Source organism: Molothrus ater, chromosome 1 (assembly GCF_012460135.2).
Source record: "Molothrus ater isolate BHLD 08-10-18 breed brown headed cowbird chromosome 1, BPBGC_Mater_1.1, whole genome shotgun sequence".
Taxonomy (NCBI): domain Eukaryota; kingdom Metazoa; phylum Chordata; class Aves; order Passeriformes; family Icteridae; genus Molothrus; species Molothrus ater.
Window position 1 is genome coordinate 94,131,511 of NC_050478.2, and position 19,949 is coordinate 94,151,459.

Genomic DNA, 19,949 nt, shown 5'->3' on the forward strand with positions numbered 1-19,949 from the left:
AAATGCCCTTTTGTTTGAGGCTGCCGGTCACAGAGTAAATAGTACATGGAAAAAATAAATTCATATATGTTGGGTATAAGTAAGTATTTCCAAAGTGACCACCAGCTACTGGTCAGAGTAAGGGATGCTTTTGCTAGTGAGAGAGGAAGGGATATGTTGTGGGTAGGAAGCAGGCACAGAACAGGGGTTTGTTTAGTTCCCAGCTCTGTGGGTTGGAATACTGCAGTGGATGTTGCTCACAGGGCCATAAGAAAGGGGAAGAAAGCCCATGAAAGATCAGGAAGGGGCTAAGTTTTGACCATCTGAAATTGAAATAGATGGAAAGCAGTCTCTGAGGAAAGCTGAAGCTGAGAACAGGACCAAGGAGAGGCCAGAAGTGGAGCGAGAAGTTCAGAGGGGAATCACCATTGAGTGAAAATATTGCCAAAAAGGGCAAAGTCAACAATTTGAGAGATCAAAAGAATTTGGAGATGGAGCAGAAACTGAAACCTAACCAGAAGAGTTGTGTGCTTATTGCAGAGGGCTTCTGTTGAAATGAGAGAGAGGAGGAGTGTGCAGACAGCTTCTGGGAAGATGGATTGGAAACTTCTGAAAATAAGCACATAATTTAATCTCAGTGAATCATCTTATTTTGCAAAAATGTTCTTAGGCTGAATGATGTTCTGACAGAAAATAAGGGAATGCCTTTTTTGATCTCTGCTTTCTTGACTGATGAGTGAATCAGAGGTAGAAGTATAATTATGAGTAGTTGAGGGTGGACTGAAGGGTCTCTCCAGTACCTAGGGCATTCTGAGAAGCATAATGCTCTTCCAGAGAAACAAGTAGACTGATTAGCCCCAAGCAGGAAGGGGAAAAAAAAAGGCAGGCAAGAAGGCTCAGTGTTTCAGGCAGATGCTGAGCTGGAGCAATCCTTTGAGGATGCTAGAGGGTACATTCAGATAGCATTCTGTAATACAGAATGTTTTAAGATGCCTTGTAGTATGTTGGATAAAAGAGCTGGAGATGCTTAAAGCTCTTAAGAAAAAATGTCCAACACTAAAATGGCTTCAGACACTTGGCTCTTTCCTTTGTGAAATCCTTTGTATCTCAAATTCAAGTTGTTCAGATGAGATTGGTACAGATGGCTTGACTTGTTTGTTCTTGTGTCATCAGGTGAGTTACTTGTGAGGAATTTAGAAAATGTGAGTTGCCCATGTTCCCTTTCTGTAAGTGAAAAGCTGTGCATGTCATCTCTCCTCATCGTCAACCCAAAATACCACAGGAACATCAGAAGGTTTTTCTAAGCAGAGAAAAATGATTTCTTTATCTTCTAAATATTCATTGTTATGATATGACATGAAGTAAAAGGGACACTGACCCTCTGGTTCATCTTACTCCCAGAATTCAGCTTATTTTTCTGGGACAGGGAAATGTTGTGCTTTGCCTGGGACAATTCACGAGCCAGTGGTGGTTTCTGAGGTCGGCAGGTTGTTACAGAGTGCTGGAGCAGTGCTCCAATAAACATGGTTCTTCTGTGAGGGACATCCCTTGGTGAAGGTAGGTCACAAACCAAATAATTTCTTGCTTGTACCGTGAGTTTTCACAAGAGTCATGCTGCTGCTGCTGCAGGGACACTGGGTCTGTTCTTCCCCATGGGAGCCGGCACTGGGAGGTCACTGCAGTCACCTCACCCACAGAAGACCATGGATGTAAAGTGGTAACCAGTTTACTGGCTACTGCTTTCCCAAAGTTTTCTTCCTTGTGTTCCTCTCCCGCTTCAGAGAACATAGATGTGTGTGTGTGATGTCACCACCATACAGGAGGTGACATCTCCAAAGCTGCAAAGCTGGAGTTTTCTGTTCACAAGAAGTCTGCATCAGGAGCTTGCCTAGTCCTGTCCCCTCTGCTGGGGTTTCCTACCTGCTTGTCCTGACAAATAGCAAATCAGTTGTGTGTCCATGCTCCTGATAATGTGCAAAAGCCTCCTATGGATATGGGAATAATTGGCTTTTCCCAAGATGATTTTTTATATATTTTTTTTTTACTATTGACAAGAGTAGAGAGTGCCCTTGTTAGGGAGTGTTGGACTGCATTGTTAGAGGGACAGGAGGAAGCTTAGTGCAGGTGTGACACAAAGCACATTTTTTATCTGTAGAAACTGTAGGTCTAGTGGTAGATTCTAGGGGCTCTTTACAAAGACAGGTATTTGGAAATTTGCTAACAACTAATTATGTGGACATTTGCTCAGGTCCTCAGTCTCTGGTTGCCTGCCATCCCTGTGCCCTGAGAGGACAAGGCTGCCTGCAGCCACTGGCCCTGGGCTGGCACTGGGGTGCTGAAGGGGACCTGTGCTTGCTGTCACTTGCTGCCAGCAGTGACACACGTGCATGGCTCTTCCTGGGCTCCCTCCCCTGACCTGCCTGCTTCCCAGCTCACAGCCACAAAAGGGGAGGCTCTGCTCTCTGCTCTGCTCTCTCGCATCTCAGTGAGAACTGCTGGAACTTCCTGAGCTAGGCTGAGTGCAAGTGCTAGAGTTAAATCCAGGCAGACCCAAGTGAAATTCCAGAGGGAAGGGCAGGCAGTGAGCAAGTGTCAAAAATGACATGGGCCTTTTTCTTGTTGCTGGCGAGGCTGCTGATTTATGTCACAGCACCATTTCCTACACTACCCCTAAAGTGCTTTCAGGGTTAGAAACATACAGAATTCCTCCAAAATTACATAAGTTATTTTCATTTTGTCTTCTCTGACAGCATATGATATGAGAAATCCCATGGCTTTTAAGGTGAGGCAAGTAGAAGGGGAATAGTCCAAGTGGCAGCAGTGTTACTCTCCTAAACTGCTACTTTTTCAGACCATGACATTTAAAGTATTTGGTAACTTGAGTTAATTCTGCTTTGCATTGATTCTGTTGAATAAACAGTGACTTTAAAATGAGGCACAGCTGGAGGCACCATTAAACCCACCTGAATTTTGCTTCTCAAGCTGTGTTTTCTGAGTATTCTGCAGAAAATGAGTCTTTGAGAGTTTTTAGAAAAAAATAACTCCTAAATTTAGAGAAATCATCTTGACTGAGGCCAGAATGCTTCAGGAAGCTGAACTTGCAAGAAACAGGCCGAGGTGACACAGAGAGAAGCACCAGAGCTATAAACCTAGCTAGAGATGGTGTTATTCCTGAGGCTGGTTTGGTAAATACGATTCCAGGGAGTCCAGGTGCCTTGTAGGGCCTCCTCTGATAATTGTTCATGCCACTTTTGGCAGAATAATTTGTAAGATTACATTTTCCTTCATTATATAAAGGGCCTGTTAGCTAGGTGTCCATCTCTGCTGGGCACTGTATGGTAAGAGACATTTCCTGATGCTAAAGCTGCCATGGGCAGCCATGCAGAAGTGATGCTGCAGCAGCCCCGGGGGCAAATCCCCCCTCTGACCACGGCACTTACCTGCTTGAATGCCTTTAAGCTGCCTGTGAGGCAAACCAGTTGCAGCTTGGAGAAGGGAGGTGCAGTGCACGGCGCTGCCTGCTGTGGGCATGGGCCCTGGCACTCCCGGATTCACCCACCTGCCTGAAACTCTGCTCTTACTGCAGCCAAGAGATGGCACAAATCCTGGTGGATGCTGCATGTGTAGCTGCAGACTGAGCCCAGGGCAAGTTAGAGGGGGTGGGAGCAGGGTTTCACAGCTCAGGTAAATGCACAGGTAGGGAGGAAGGCTGCAGAGGAGCCTCACCACAGCTCCGTGCACAGCACAGTGTGCTGAGCCCCACACAGCAGGGACTGGGAAGGGTGTGGTGACAATCTCTCTCTGCTGGGAGAGTCCTGCTCTCTGCCCTACAGCCGTCTGTAAAGGAAGATGTGTCCTTTTTTAGGCTTCCAAAGAATGCTCTAATGAGAGGACATTGAACTGAGTGTCTGTGGAGACACAAGAACTTGACAGTCCTAACCAGCCCAGGTAATGATGAGGAAAGGTTGAAACTTGGATGTTTCTTCAAGCCTTTAATTGTTTTTAATTATTTTATCTGTGGGGCTGTATCACTTTTGTACCATTGGAAGGCAATCTGTTTCTCAGAGAAGACTGAAAACCACTGGAGTTCTTTGTATCCATCCCCCACATGGAAAATGGGCAAAAAAAAAAAATGGGACTATCTTCTCCTTCCCACCTGTGTGTATGTGAAGGAACTGCACTAACATCAGTGGGATTTTTGCATAGATGCATGGCTGACTGTAAGGCAAATTTGACCTCCACTCAGAGATGCATGGGAACGTGATACTTGCCTGTTTATAGTTACTTTACACAGGGAAGGGATTAGAACAGAGTTTGCAGGATGATGGCAAAATGGTTCTGCCCCACGCTTGTATCTGGGGAAGCTGTGACACTAGTCCTAAAGCAAAGCTCTAGTTAAATCAAGAGATTAGTGTGAAGGTGATGTCATGCATTAGTGCATAATATTTTAACTGAAGTTTCTTCTTTTGGCAAGAAACCCACTTCAAAAAAAAAACCCCAATAAAACCCAACAAAAAACTTGCAATAAAGTAGTCTCAGAAGATGGAGGTAAACAGATGTAGTTGTCCCAGTGAATCAACTGCGAATAAACTATGAAAATGATACTTAATGTACTTTAAAAGATTTGGCTTTAGTATGGAAATGATACCAGCTGAAGTGAAAGCAATACTATCTACGTGGGAAAGTGGCATTGAAATATTCTTTCTTTCTGCCGGCTTTTGTCAATAAGAGAGGCTTGAATTATGCATTAGCAAGCTATAGAGTTATGGAAGATAATACAGCAAGGTTATGAACCCAGAACAAAAGAAGGGGAATCTAGGTTCAACTCAGTAATATATCACTTGGAACATATATAAATGATTATAATGCTTTGCACATTATAAAGAGAGTAGTCGCATATTTAAATGAGAACAGAGCTATTGCTTCAAGATTTTCTTCAAATATTAATTTGGGCATTGTAATTAGTTCTTCTTGGGAAGCCTTGCAATGTTCGGTATGTTTAGAGTTTTGTGGAATATTCTAGAAAATTACTCTAGCGGATGTACTTTAGATGTAGGATTTTTCATAAATATCAATTTGTATTCACATAAACGAAATTCTGAATCTCTGTCTGTGAACAGTCATCTTTTGAAATGGGAGTGATCTTCGGACAAAGATGGTCAGAGCAATACTAATTCTGAATATTTGGAGGAGAAACCATAAGCGAAGAATTATTCACAGCATTTTATTTTTTCATTATTAATATTTTTATAATGTGCTTGTCTCCCTAAATTGACAAAAAGAAAGGGAAGCAAAATCGATCGGCTGCTCTGTTTGCTGTCTGCTGATAGTTCTGAAATGGCTTGTTCCCTTAAAGCCTTTTTCCTGAGTGACATCCCAGGGCTGTCACCTGCTGGGTGCTGGTGCTTCTGTCCACCCTGGTGACTACCCCAGCCCACCAGGCTGTGCCCACCCCTGCCAGTGCAGCAGAGGGAAAAGTGAGCAGCCCACACCTAAGCCTGCCCTTAGCAGCCCCATTTCCATTTAAATTGCTTTGTACCTGTACAGGAGGGGTTCTGTCCCCTGGTCAGTTTTGTTTGGAGCTGGAGCCCTGTCTAGTTTTCAAAGATGGAGCAGCACAGGGCAGGGATTGTATCACAGGACAGGCTCTTGTTGGAACATGGAGTTTCCCAGTAATCAGTGGGATCATTCAGCTGGTCTTTGGCCCTAGGGGCACAGGATGACTCTGGGAGTTACTGCCATGTTCGCTCTGAGGTCCTTGGCTGTCCCACCTGCTTTTACTTGGGCAAGTGTTAGATCCAGGTCCACTCAGGTCCTTCTTTGTCCACAGATTTGCTCCACAGTGGATGTGGAGACCAGAGGCTGCACAAGCCTGTTGACATACAGTCTCCTCCTTCTTTGCTCTGCTCTGAGGCAGCCTGGCTCCTTTGGTCCTTTGGTGCTGGGCTGTGGGCACCACCAGTCCTTGCTGTGCTGCTGCTCACACGTGGCCACCTCCTGCTCCCCGAGCTTGTGTTCCCTCCTTCTGCAGTGTCAGGGAAAGATTCCATGTTTTTGTTGCTCTTACAAATAATGAAGCTTAGAAGATTTAATTTTTTTTTTCTAATAGGATTTTGAGCGATCAAGTAGAGAAAAGTAAACTACAACAGTTTGGGATTTTTTTGTTGTTGTTGTTTCTGGAAGCGAATTATGGACTTTAAAAACAAGGTCCTCTGATGGCTGAAGCTGTTTACTAAATCAATGAGGCATTTGAGGTGCACTTGCAGTTCCTTGAGCTGTATCATTAAACAAGTGTAAGTTAACCAACCTTCAGACCACTGTTATTTACTTTTAATCACAGCTGAGGAGCTACTTAAGAAAACTCTTGGGAAAAGCAAACCATTTCTTGAAGAGAGGAATAGGGAGTCCGAGGTAAGCATTAACCAGTCACCAAGAATCTTTAGATCCATTTAGTGGATCTCATTATTTGGTGAATAAACCACCTGGCATTGCTTAGAAAAACATCAGTATAATTTCTTTCCAAGACAGACCTAATTGTGTAGCATTGCGTGGCCATTATATTCTTCCTCTCCTGATCTGAGACTGGGAGTGCATGCCATGTGGTTTCGTTCTCTTTTTGTTTCAAAAACAGTGTCCTTAAGAAATGAATAATTTTTCTCCTTAAAAAATGTGGAGAAAGGGTGATATGTTGGGCTACTTCTGCTAACTGCCTTGCTTAAGAAAGGTGCCACCCAACCCCTTACAAAAGAAGTAAAATAACACACAGCTGCCCCAGCATTATTGTGTTTTGCAGTGAATGGTTATGACAAGGGAAACAGAAGAGACTTTGGGTTTGTCCTTTGTGTGGTTACTCTTTGGACTCAGAGATGAGGGCTCCATTGTCTTGAATCAACCACCAGAAGCCTCTCATTTTCTTCCTCCTCATTACACAGTTCCAGTCTCCCGTGCACATAATTGCGGAGTTTGCGGCTTCTGGTTATGAGAGGAGCGGTAATTCCTGATGTTTGGCTGTTCTTACTAGTAAATTTTGAAAGCTGATTCTGACAAGTGTTCAGTGGGAATGGGTTGGGATGTTGCAAGGATATATGTACAACTCTCCTTATTTCATTTAGCCACCCCTTAATTTGCTTTAGTCAAGGGCCTGCTACATATTGCACGAGGCATGGAGACTTTCTAAATTTGGGTTTCACTCCTGAGAACATGGTGCGCTGCCTATGATTAAGACTGACAGTCCTGGATGCACAGATCACTTTGAGTGAGTGATTTCCACTTGGAAGAAAACAAGGTCTCTGGGAAGAGGTAAATGCAAAGGAATTACCTGTGTTGTTTAGCCAATCCTAGTGAAAAGCGTAGCAGGGCTGAGCTCTCAGGTACTGATGTCCTCCTGCAAGTACGAGGGCCACACCTTCATCCAGCTGTTTGCTTCTGCTTGTGCTTGTCCCCTTGTCACTGAGGTCTCCTCCCACCACTGGCTTTTTAGTGAGTTTCTGGTTTCAGACAGGCTCTGGGAGAATTGGGAAGGTGGGATCTGTGGAGGGTTGATGGCATTATCCTGACTTTTGTTAGCTGCTGTGGTGGTACTCAATGACTGAAACTCAGAATGGATGTGGAATAGAAGAAATATACAGAAAACATAACAGCCTGTGGAACCTCAGGGTGCACTGTCTTTGGTGTCAATGTCCATCCAGTGCTAATTTTGTTGCTACACAGCCCAAATAATTTTATGCTTTTTGTAAGATTTTTAGAATTTTCCAACTCTTGGAAATTTAACAGAAGTAATGTTTGATTCATAAAACATAACATAGCTTTAAAAAAAAAAAAAAGGCAATGAGGATACAGGCAGTTTCTGGTTAGAAAGTAATTCACAACTTGGGTGGTTTCAGGTCAGTTTTGGGTCTCATGCAGGCTAAGAAAAAAAAGCTGCTGCTGCTCTCCATAAAAATAAGAGCCTGTCCTTGCTCTTCATTTCCAGTACTTACTATTTTTACCACATTCATATATTTATATTTTGCTTTTGGAAGACACAGGGACAGAATGATACTCCTTTGCCCCTGATCTCACTGTGATTATCTAACATAAATCTCCCTTTATAATCTTATCACTGGGCAATTCGGTTATTCTAAATGTGAGCCTTCTTGCCCACTAATCAGTTCATCTTCAGGTTTTTAAAAGCCCTATTTCATAATTCTGCACATACCAATTGCTTCTGAGTGTCCAGCCCAGCTCTGCCGTCACTTATCCCCTTCTCCTTCCTTTCTGACAAGGCAGGCTCTTTCTCCCGCTCACAGTCTTTGCATTGCTTCCAAGTTGATGCACATAGTCATTTGTAATCAAGGCTGTAAATTGTATTTAAAGCTGTACTGCACTATCCATGGATATTTGAATCATAAATGAGAGTATTGTCCTGCCTGTACTCTCACTTATTCTCTCAGCCGTAATAGATCCTTTCATTTGTGCTCAATTAGCTTTTCCACTCCCGCTTTCAGACCCTGAAAGTTTCCACTCTTTTCTTCAGGTCTTGAATGCTGATGGTGTGGCCATGTTTGCCTCTACCCCATAATTTGTTTAGCTCTTTTGTACCACAGATTTCCCTGAATATGGTTTGTTTGTTTTGACAAGTCCAAACACCATGACTATATTGTGCCATAAAACAAAAATGTTCCCTTTAATTATTGCTGGGGCGCTGTGGCTCTGGGATCGGCCGCACCTCTTGGGTGTTTTGGCTTTTGTCTCCAGGTTCAACATTAACAGAATTTTTCTAGAAGATCGGTGTAAAAGTTTTTTTTAAATTTTGTTTTGTTTGTTTGCTTATTGGGTTTTGGTTGGTTCTTTTGGTTTTTTATTCTGATAGAGCAGTGGGCCAAATCACAGCAACCATGCGTCAGGAAGAGTCATTTTTAGAACAGCACCCCACAGCGTGCAAGCACACAGAGTGCCCCTCTTTGTGCTGCAGTGCCCTGATGCTGGCGCAGTCAATCCAGCCCAGCCCCTTCCAGTGCCAGCTCTGCCCTCCTGGCTCCGGGCACAAAAGCCTTGGGGGAGTTACCAGCTGCTCCTGCTTGGGTGCCACAGTTCCCCTGGGACTTCAGCCTCGTGCAAAATGTGGCTCCTCATATTTTTAATGACCTGTCCCGCTGCTGGCACAGCTTTTTATGTTTGCTGACATCTCCAAAGGTGGAATTAGAGAGAACAAGGGTTTCCTTTTCCCTGTGCATTTTTGAACTCACTTTTTATTTCCTTTTTTTGTGTCTTTCTTTTCTGAGAAAAAAAGAAACAAAACTCAGAGAAAATCAGCTATAGCTTTACTTCCTTTCTTTGTACTACAAAATGTGCACATACTTCTGCAGTGCGATCAGACAAGGTTTTATTTCTTTTCTTGTGCACTTCTTGTTTTACAAATATGGGCTGATTTTAATTTTTTTAATTGATGTTCATTTCTGTTTTGAAAGTGTTTTTAGGGGAATTTTCTTTCACTTTGAACACAGCTGGCATGTTAAAATAAATGTTTCTCTTCTCTACTGAGCCCTGGGATAATGTTGCAGGCAGAGTGATTGATGTCTGTTTGAAACTAACATCTCAGAAATTATTTTGTGATCCTCTTCCAAGAGAAAGATGATCATGACCTTTCTTTCCAAGACTGTCCATGGATGGAGACAGAATCTAGTTGGATCCTGTTTTGGGTGAATGTTGTCCTTTGTGTTTTTGAAAGTTTTAGTAGGCTTTCTCTTGCTATAGATAGCCATCCCTATTTTACTCTTAACGTTTTCCAATCCTGTGATACGCTAGAATTAAAAAATAAAATTGAAAATAAGATATGTCTCTGATGGACTAAAATGAAGAATGTTTCATGTTGTGTGTAAATGCACACAAAGAAGGAGAGAGACAAAGACAGTGCAAGTGTTAGAGTATTCATCTGTGATGTGAATTTGAAAGCAAACCGTGAAAATAGAGCAGCTAACAAGACCTTTGGTGACCTGTGTTTTGTGGAGATGAATTGGGAAAAGAACTCTGTCCCTAAATCTCACCCTAAATCTGTCCCTAAATCACAGTCACAGTAAGAGATGACAAATATAAGCAATAAAGTGTTATGCTTGGCACTCTACATCAGGGACACCTGAGCTTGTTGGACAGAACTTTCCAGAGCAGCCCAATATTAACCCATTGATGAACATCAAATGTGGCTAGATTGTCATATCATAATTTGTGATATCCAAAGTATAAGCCTCCTTCTTCCTTCCTTCCTTCCTTCCTTGCTAGCACAGCACAGCTCTTCAAAACCTTTATATGTGTCTATATAAAATTGCAGTCACTATTCTTTTCAGTGGACACTTTTCCCAATCTATACAAAACCCCAATTTCAAATGGTATCCTTTTCTTCTGAAATAAGGGTCAATGTCAGCCTCTGCTGATACAGATTTTTCCACATAAGCTGACCTTGTGCAGCATTTCTAGTTAGTGAATTAAAATCAGTGGAGAGAGCCAGCCCTGTACGAGTCTCAGCGGCCTCATTTTGTTATATGCACTTTAAGGATAGACTGTTAAGGAGGAACATTGCTTGGGTGATTGAGACAGACAAAGCAGAATGGAACTGCAGGGTTAGTATCCTGATCTGGATATTTCCATGGTTGAAAGTCCTGTGCTATCATCTCTCTTTGTACATCTGTACCCTCACATATTACACTCATCTCCAGAGCTGCTGCTATACTGCAGCCTTAACATCTAATATTTCTACCAATATTTTTTTTTAGTTTTATTTTGCATTTGGATGTTGTCTGAATTTCAGACTCCTAGCAAGAGGGAATTATTCCCTTTTCCCAGTCCAGAAAATTGTCTTTCTTTACCATGACAGATGTGTACCAGTGTTACAAATTATGACATCCTGCCACATTCTGGCAAGGTAGCTCACTTGAAACATGGATTTGGATTTCTACATGGTTCTTTTTTTTTTTTTTAATATATCCCAAGTTCTCCACAATTTAAAGATGGGCTGAGAGGGAGGTAGATGGAGGTCAGGGGAAGAGAAGTTTGGAAGGAAAATGTGATGCAAATCAACAAGCATCATAATCAGCAGCATGCCAGAGGTGCATTATAAGAATTTGGACGTAAGGAAGTTTGAGTGTGGCTGGTGATACAGAAGAGAGAACCTCTGTTTTGGGGAGTGGAAGAAAAACAAAAATCATCCATTTCTGGCTGCTCCTGTACTGTTTGGAAGCAGGTTCATGCCTGTTCCCTTTGCTATATGTCCTTTGGGCACCTACCAAACTAGGATTTCCTGGAAGCAAAGCAGGATTTGTCACGATATAAAAATGTCCCTGCTTTGTATTTGCACAAGAAAGCTGCCAGAACTCTGTAAATGCTGTCTGTCCATACCCCTGTGCACAGAGCTTTGGTACTGCACCGCACTGCTTCCAGACCAGAGACCTCCAGGAGGTCTTGAACCAGAGATGAGACATTAAAAACAGATTTTCTTCTCCAAGGAGAAGTGAGACTTACTATTATTTTATCATAGTGTTTTGGTATTTAACATACAAGGACTTGATAAAGTACTACTGTATAACCTTCTAACAATACCCATTTTGTCCCATAAAATTATTATATCCAGTCTTAAAATGTTAAATATGTCACTATTAGGGTAGAGTATCATAAAATTCAGTTTATAATATTAAAACTCAAAACTGACACAGTGTTATCAATTACATTCCTTGGTAATATTCAACTTTTTTCATTCTTCTTTAATTTTGCATTTTAGTATAACAAATTGAGATTAAAGCCGTAGCCTCCAGTTCAAGGTCTCTTGGCGGTGAATGGCAGTAAAGTTACAAGTAAAATGATAAGAAAACAAATCACAGTGAAATCTAATATTTAATAACATTTCAGATAGATTACAGAGATTTAAGGCCCTGTGCTGCAATCAGCATTGGATCAGAGCAGATATGCTAGTAATTGCAGAGGGAAATGCTCTCATCTTCTTGAAATAAAGGCAGATCATCAGTAGAAGACTGTAAATATACTGAACAGCCAGTATCAAGCTGAAATTCCTTTCTGGTATGATTTGAAAAAAGATTTCTAGTGTACTAATTCTAGAAGACAGAAATCTGTGTTACATTGTTTGGTGTTGGCTGAGGAAATGGTATATTCCCCATTCCCTTAAATTTCTGATGACCTCTCCAGTTGGTGCCAGTACAGCACATCTTTCATCTGGACTTTTACATTTCTTTGGCAAATGAAAGGAAAACTTCCCTAAAAATGGAAAAAAAGGCCAAAAAAGAGGATTTAAATGCTCTGATGCATTCCTATATATTTTCTACTTTTTAAAAAGTGTGTCTTTGTCCTATATTCTACTTTTAGAATACCAGATTGCAACAAAATTTTTATCCAGCTCATAAGGGACTAAATCACCTTTTTAAAATTTGTTCAACTGACAATGAGCCAACGGCCAAGTTACACAATAATGTGGAAAAAAAAAGGAAAGTTACACATGAGTTAGCGGGGCTTTCTTTGCACGTAATGTACATATCAATTACTTAGTGATGCATTATATAGTATAATCTAATTCAGCATGTCAAACTTTTCAACCCAATTTATAAATTCAGCTGCATCAGCCTCTGCATCATTTACACTGGGTAATTTTTAGCTTCTCTTGAAATCAGGTCCTATGGAAAAAAAAAGGGCTCGATTTATTGTGCGTGTTATACTCTGGGACCTAGTTTGCTCAGTGAGCAAAATGAATGCAGTGAGTTTCACACTGTAGAAGTAGATATTGTGTATTGTGTTTTGTATGCTGAGCCTTTTTCTTTCCTTTCTCTCTCTCTCTCTTTCTTTCCTTTTTTTTTTCCCCCTCCAATAGAGCTATCCAGTCTTGAATATGTCAGTGTGCCTTGAATGTGCAGTCACATTCTGAGGTATGTCTTTGAACTCTTCAATGGTGCTTTGCATTTCTTTGAGACCTTTTATGAGAAGGAAATAGAGAAATGTGGACTAAAATGCTGTGCGGTTGTCTCATTATTTCTCTTCCATTAAAAAAAAAAAAAGGAAAAAAAAGGAGAAGGAGTTAGTTTTTGTTAGACAGGGACACCACCGTTATATTGGATATTCAGCATCTCCTGTGCATGGCTCCACACTCATGCTTGCAGACAGCATGGGGTACGGCGTACCAATTTAGGAGGCCAAGACAATAGTTCTGTATCTGCTCTGAACAAAGAAATTATCATGCCCAGCTTGCAATTACTTTGACAAGAGGAAATTGATTTTCAATATATATCTTATTCCTGACTGTTAAAAAAAAGATATACATATTAAAAAGCAAAGAACCCCTAAAGCACAACCCCCCCCCCAAAAAAAAAAATCCAAAAAACTCAACCCCTAGAGAAAGTTGAAGACTAATGATTAGTAATCAGAAGATAATAAAGTGTGACCAGAAAAATTAGAAGCTCCCCTACAGCTCAAATTAAGCCAGTAGGAAACTAGAAACATTAAAAAACCTGTGGAAGGATGGCAGAATGGTGCCTGTAAATACATGGTCTTCTTTAGGTCAAGATTCTGTCACCCTTCCTCAAAGTAACTTTTTGGTACCAAAGTGGTCATGAGCAGCAGGCAGAGGATTGTGGGGTCACAGGACAGCATTTGGCAAGTTTCAGCTGGAAAAGCTTGTGCCACACACTCAAAACACAGTGTGTAGGGTACAGCCAGCTGCCTCCCTACTGCAGGGATGTTAAGTGTGAGTGTCACCAGCCAGAGAGATATAAATTAAATATATTTAAGGAGAAATTTCACAAAGGATTACTCTGGCATATAAAAAGAGAAGCCAATAAAAGTTTTGTACAGAGGAGCACTCCTAGAGATTGTATTAATATATTTTATGAGGTTTCTTTTAATTAAATTTACAACTTAACAGGTTTAATTTCTACATGTGTCAGGCATGAAAAGGAAAGAGGACAGTTTGAGACAGTTTTTCTAGAACTGAGGCAATTTTTTTCCTCATAGTTACAAATATATCCCTTGCTCAGTGACTGTGTTTATCTTTTAAGTGGTGGGGAGTATGGGTTTACTATCTCAGTTAATTCTCCGCTCTAACACCCATGAAGTGTAATGCATTAAACAAGTTTAATTTTTAGAATCTATTTTGCACATGCCCTTTTGACAGAGACATTCCACCGGCAGATAGCTTTTAATACTGTTCTTGGGGCACAGCGCCTGACAGAGATTACTGTATAACCTGAAGTAAAAGTATTAGCGTAAAATACAAGGCTGTGTACATGGGATTTCATCCAGAGCACTCAGCCAAAAGAAATACTGAACCGCTGCTAAATCATCCTAATGAGTTAAGTATTGTGTGTGGTTTTGTTATTTTAAGCAAATGCACTCGTATTTGTTTCTGGAACTATAAGGGATCAGTCAAGCAAATGTTTCCGTGAAAGGAAAAAAAATATATGTTCATAAAACTTACACTGCTTTACTTCTTGGTGGCAGAGTATTTAAAATAATTGTTCAATGAAAGACTAAACACTTTCTTGGAAAACTCATTTAACTCAAAAATTAGCTATACGAGGTGTCTACTCCACTGTGTAAAATAATAAACTTTGTTCTTTCTTTTTCTGTTTTACCTTTAATACATAGCCACCTTTATAAAATCCATATGTTACACATAACAAGGCATTTTCATTTGAAAAAAAACTCCAACAAAAAAACCAACAACTCAAACCTACGAAGAACTAGACTTGCAGGCCTAAAGAAAACATTTGACTCATTTCCAGTTTAAACTGGGGGTGAGAGAGTGGAGAGAGGGGCAAGGTCAGGAGGAAATGGTGCTGGGCTGCTAAAACAGGGGCTGGCAATAGGAACAAGCAGAACTGCCTCAGCCTTTGTGCCCTCCTCCAGTTCTCTGTGAGTGTAGGGATTAAGTAACCACCACCATTCACACACCAGCAATTTCCTTCCCAGGTGTGAAACATCTTCCAGATAGATCAGCTGGGAGTTTTGGAAACAGCTGGTGGTCTCTCTTCCCCCATCACTGCCTCCTGGTTATCCCCTGTGATGCATATAATAATGGGAAAACAAAGGGAGTATTTCCTAGGTATTATCATTGGTAGCTGTTGAATAGAAGCTGGAAGTTTTCCTTTGCATGCATTGCACTTGCTCTTGTGGGTAGCGGGAGAAGGAGGGATAAATGTAGGACAGTGTTTATGGGGGGCAATTCTGGTGCAGAGCACACCTTGAAAACGATTCTGGCTGGCTGGGGAATTCCAGCCCGAGGGCCATTTGACAGCCTGGGGCAGGGGGCTGCACAGCACTGGCCACTTCGTTGTATTGTTTGAGGTCCCCCAAATCTTAGCCCATTGTGAGGGTTCATTGCTGCTGTACTTCAATGCAGTCACAAGTGTGACCCACACACCCAGGGGGTTCTCTCATCAGCTCCGTGTTGCTGCAGCCCCTCAAGCTGGGACTGTGCCACAGCCTGATTTTAAAATGCCACCCACTACCTCAGCTATCTGTTTGTCTTTCTGGAAAAGCCTTCAGATGGTCATTTATGGCAATGCACAGACTCCCAGGAGCAGAGAGAGGGAACCTCCCTATTCCAGGCTACAGCTTTTTTTCCTTAGTTTTCACCAGGCAGTCTCAGTCCCAGCTCACTGTGCTTTGCTCACACACAGTACGTGAATACATTGTTCTGGCTGGACTGGCTGGCTTTGCACCTCTCCTCCAAAAAAATCCTCAACCACTCAATCCTGACCACTTTAGGAGACATTTCACTGAGCAGCATCTACATCTAAAACATTTCAAAGGATTTTTCCCTATGATACAGAAAGAACTGTTATTTTGTTTTTCTTTATAAATCTTTAGTATTTAAAAATAAAAAAAAAATACACCATTCTGTTTATGAAATTTGTTAAAAATAATCCTTCTCACCTCTTTGCAATAAAATGTGTTTCAGCTTATAGGTGCCTTTTTCCAGTTGTAGTCAAAAAAGACCTATTTTAGCATAGATGTCACAAATTCAGAAGAGCAGAGGCCTATAAAACACAGAGTGTGGTTTCAGTTTTATCATTACAGGCTAAGGCACAGTGTGTCCATTACCAAAAGCTGGAAAATGAGACAATGACTAAAAGTGGCATCATTGTGTTTCCTGGATGCTTTACTGGCAAAGTTCAGTGAGGTGAAGACACTTGTGATGGAGACAGCTCAACAGGGATTTTTCACTTTGTGTCACATGCTAGTTTAAAAAAAAAATCTGCTAAGAGATGTCAGAGGTGAACTGAACAGCTTGAGTCTAGCACAAAAATCAATGCACACAAATTGTTTAGGTCCCAGTTTTGCTCTACAGTGTGTGTGTGTGTGTATGCCTACAAATTATAAATATGGCTGTCTAGGAAATCATGCCTTGGCTGTTTGTCACCTACTTCATCTCTGCCACATGTTCCAGTGAGGTCAGTAGATGTTTGCATTGCTACTGCAACCTCCTCTTTCCAGGAGGGGACAGCAGAGTCCTGGCTGGGCTCAGGGTGTCGCAGGGTCCTTTAGGAGATGGTGATTTCCTGCCCCCTCCATTTCCATTTGTCCACCTTGTGTTCTGCTGAGCAGCTTCACTCTCAGCCATCTGCTGAGTAAGGATATTTCTACACAACACCTTTTTTCAGGCAGAAACACCCATGCTGCCCACATGCTTGGCTGAGAAAAAGCCCTGTGGCCACTGTGACTCTAAGCCCACCACTCCTTCCCTTATAAGAGCAAACAAGTCAGGCCTTGGCAGCTCAGATGGAAGGCAGAAAATGCTTGTGTAAGCCAGGGAAATATCACAGAGGCTGTATCTCAAGTCTGCTGCAGTTTCCACACTCAGATGACTTTAGTGTTATTGTTTTAAGTGAAACCTCACCTTGATTTTGGCAGGGACCTATTACATTATTTGACTGTAGGGTGCTAAATGCACTTGCAGTGCAGTACTTGGTTATGAAATGTTAACAGCATCTGTGGTATTGCCATGATAGCCACAGACCCCAGCTACTAACAAGGCCTTACTGTGTCAGTCATTTTACAAATCTGGAGCAAAAGACAGGCCTTGTCTCTGAGACCATGAAGTTTTGAGAGAAACATGTCTGAGCACTGAACTTAAGCAGAGAGGAACCCAGTAACTTGCCTGAAGTCTGAACAGCCAGTCAGTGGGAGAGCCAGAGGGAAAAAACACGTTCCCTGAGCTCTGGTTGTGCTGTGCTCTCCTGATCATTTTGCTTTTAAATAAATCTGGTGTTTAAAGTGCTGGTTATGGCTATTGTTCCAAGAGAAGTTGATAAGTTCAGAGCACAAGCCCCTAAGACAGAGGAGAGTTCTATTTGGGGGTGCTGCAGTGCACAGGCACTGTGAACATGGGCAGCGGTGGAGAATTTTGAAGAACAGTGGAGTAATGAAATGAGTTAACCTGTGAAGTGGGGAAATTACCAGACCTTCTTGTCTGAGCAAGTGTCAGGATGTGGGGGAGTACGGAAGCAGAAGAGGGAGAAGCAGAGGGGAGAACATATGGATGTGTCTTCTCTTGCAGTCAGAGTCTCCCATGCAGGGGAAGGTCACAGTGCTCTTAAACACAGCAAATGTGATGCATCTGTAAGGCAGACAATTGGAATAATCCACTAAAAATTGTCTGCATGTATGGAGATTTAAGCATTTGTATATACAAACACAAAACTTTCACTTGTGGTAGAGGGTTGACCAAAATTGTATTTAATTTTATTTCCTTATTTAGTTGAGAATATATGATTCACATTCAAGGTCCAACAGAAGCTAAACCCATCTAATTTAACTAAACCACAGTGGGTGTCTGTCACATCAAAAGTGCATGAGTAACTGATGGGACATGGCAGGGATCTACTGACAACTCCTCTCAGTGCTGACCTCAACAGCAGCTCCTCCCGTTCAGTAGCAGGGATAGATCGATGCTTGAATTTATCATCTTCAGTTTAAACAATAGCAGTATTTCAAATATTTTCCTGAATACTGTACTTTCACATAACCAGGTTTTGAGGAAAACAAAGGATAGAGGATTTATTTGAGGAAAAATGGTATTTATCTTAATGAAATGATTTCTAAATTAAGCTAATTTTTTAAAACACGATTTGTAGCCATGCAACATGGAATTTAGTCATCTTTCACTAATAGTAGCCACAAAGCATTCCCTGACTTCTATGTAAATAATGGTTTCCCTGGATGTCATTTTAGCAAAATATTTGTGTTCCATCTTAACTAAAGGTGTGCTAGAGTCCTGTTGTTGTTCAACAGCCTAAAGGCTGGTGTAAAAGCTTTGATGAATGAAAATTAACTGCTTAAATAGTAGACGAAAGCAAATTCTCTTACAAATTGCTGGAGCTGGTCACTTTTTTTATCACCGTGGAACACAGGTTTCCAGTTTTCTTTCTTCATATTAACAGAACAATCTCTGGTTTAGAGTGCTACTGTAACCATTTTAAGTTTGAATAAATGTGCATGCCACAGGCAGGCTGAAGTCATTGGGCTCGGAGGTATCTGTAGGCTCGCCTTCTTACTTGTGCTGACAAGCAGCTGTAATAAGTCCATGTGCCATCTGTTCTTTTCAACTGACCATGTGAGAAAATTTGCTTTCAAAGTGATTTTACTGCTTTGATCCCATTCCTCCATCTCTTTTACTGCTTCTTACTTTCCATTCTCTATTACTTTTCATTGTTTACCAGTATTAATCCTTCCTTACCCTTGATATGTCCCCCAGGGCTCTTATTCTGTGGGTGGTGAGCACTGTCCCATGCATGAAGCTCCTTTTGTCATCAGGGGCTGACTGATGAGTTTTTTTCTGAAATCCCATGAAAGCTCAGAAAACCATCTCTCTTGTGTGTCCCTGTAGAACAACCTTGACACCTACCAATGAACTTTTTAAATGTGTTTTTTACTCTAGGTATTGATGTGCACTGGGGCAGTAGCGCATGCAGGTAAGAGTGGCAGAGAGCTTTTCCTGTGCATTTCAGGCTCTCTCTCTGTGGATCAGGTGTATCAGATGGCATGTTCACCTGGCAGTATCCTGCCTCTTGCAGCTTCTGACTGTTGGAGAATCAGTAGCATTTCAGGCTTTCAAAAAAATGAATGGAAGACATGGCTGGACCCCTGATATTATTTTCAGTGTGTCTTGGGGTTGATCATTCTCCACTGCACATTCCCACAGGAAATGTCCTCAGCTTTGCTCATAAGCTCACATAATTGTAGGCTCTGTGTCATTCTCTTTTCTGATCCTGCAGAATGGAAAATGGCACTCTGCCTTTCATCTGGTTCTTCCTGGAAATATGAAAGGTAAAGTAAGATGGGCACACATGATTCCACCCTGAAGAGTTTGGTAACCTTGAGTTGTTAGAAAGTCTGATCAGTGAAGATACCCATGCCAGAACCTGATGTTGCAGGAAAATGACATCTTCTAGGTAAATATTTTAGCCTTCTGTCTGTCACAGATAGACCTTTCAATATCTCTTATAATTGAAGAGGTATTGCTTCTCTGTGGTAAGACAGAGACAAAGGGCCAGGTTTTCTTCTTGGGCTGTGTCTAGATCTGTGCTCTCAGTTTCAGCCTGTATGCCTTGAAATACTTTCCTGAATGGAAAAAGTCAAGTTTGCTATAATGGCCTGAGATGCAGCTCACAGGTTCAGTCTTTCCCCATTGCTGCCAATTTAAAGGTGAGCTTGTGTCCTTCTCCTCCCCTGGGGGACGGGCTGCTTCCAAGCCAGTGCAGCAAACCACCCAAATGTGGGGTCCCTCTGCCTCTTATCGCTGAGTTTAATTTAAACCAGGAGATACATTCAAACACCCGACCTCACTCCTCCAGAGATACAGCCTATGAATGAAGCAATGCACAGATGTGACCTCAAAAGTCAAGTTTCATACTCAGAGGCCAGGCCATTCTGACATTGTCAACTTGCAGGTAAACCAAAGAGTAGATACAGGACTGGACAGTCACTTGGATGTTGAC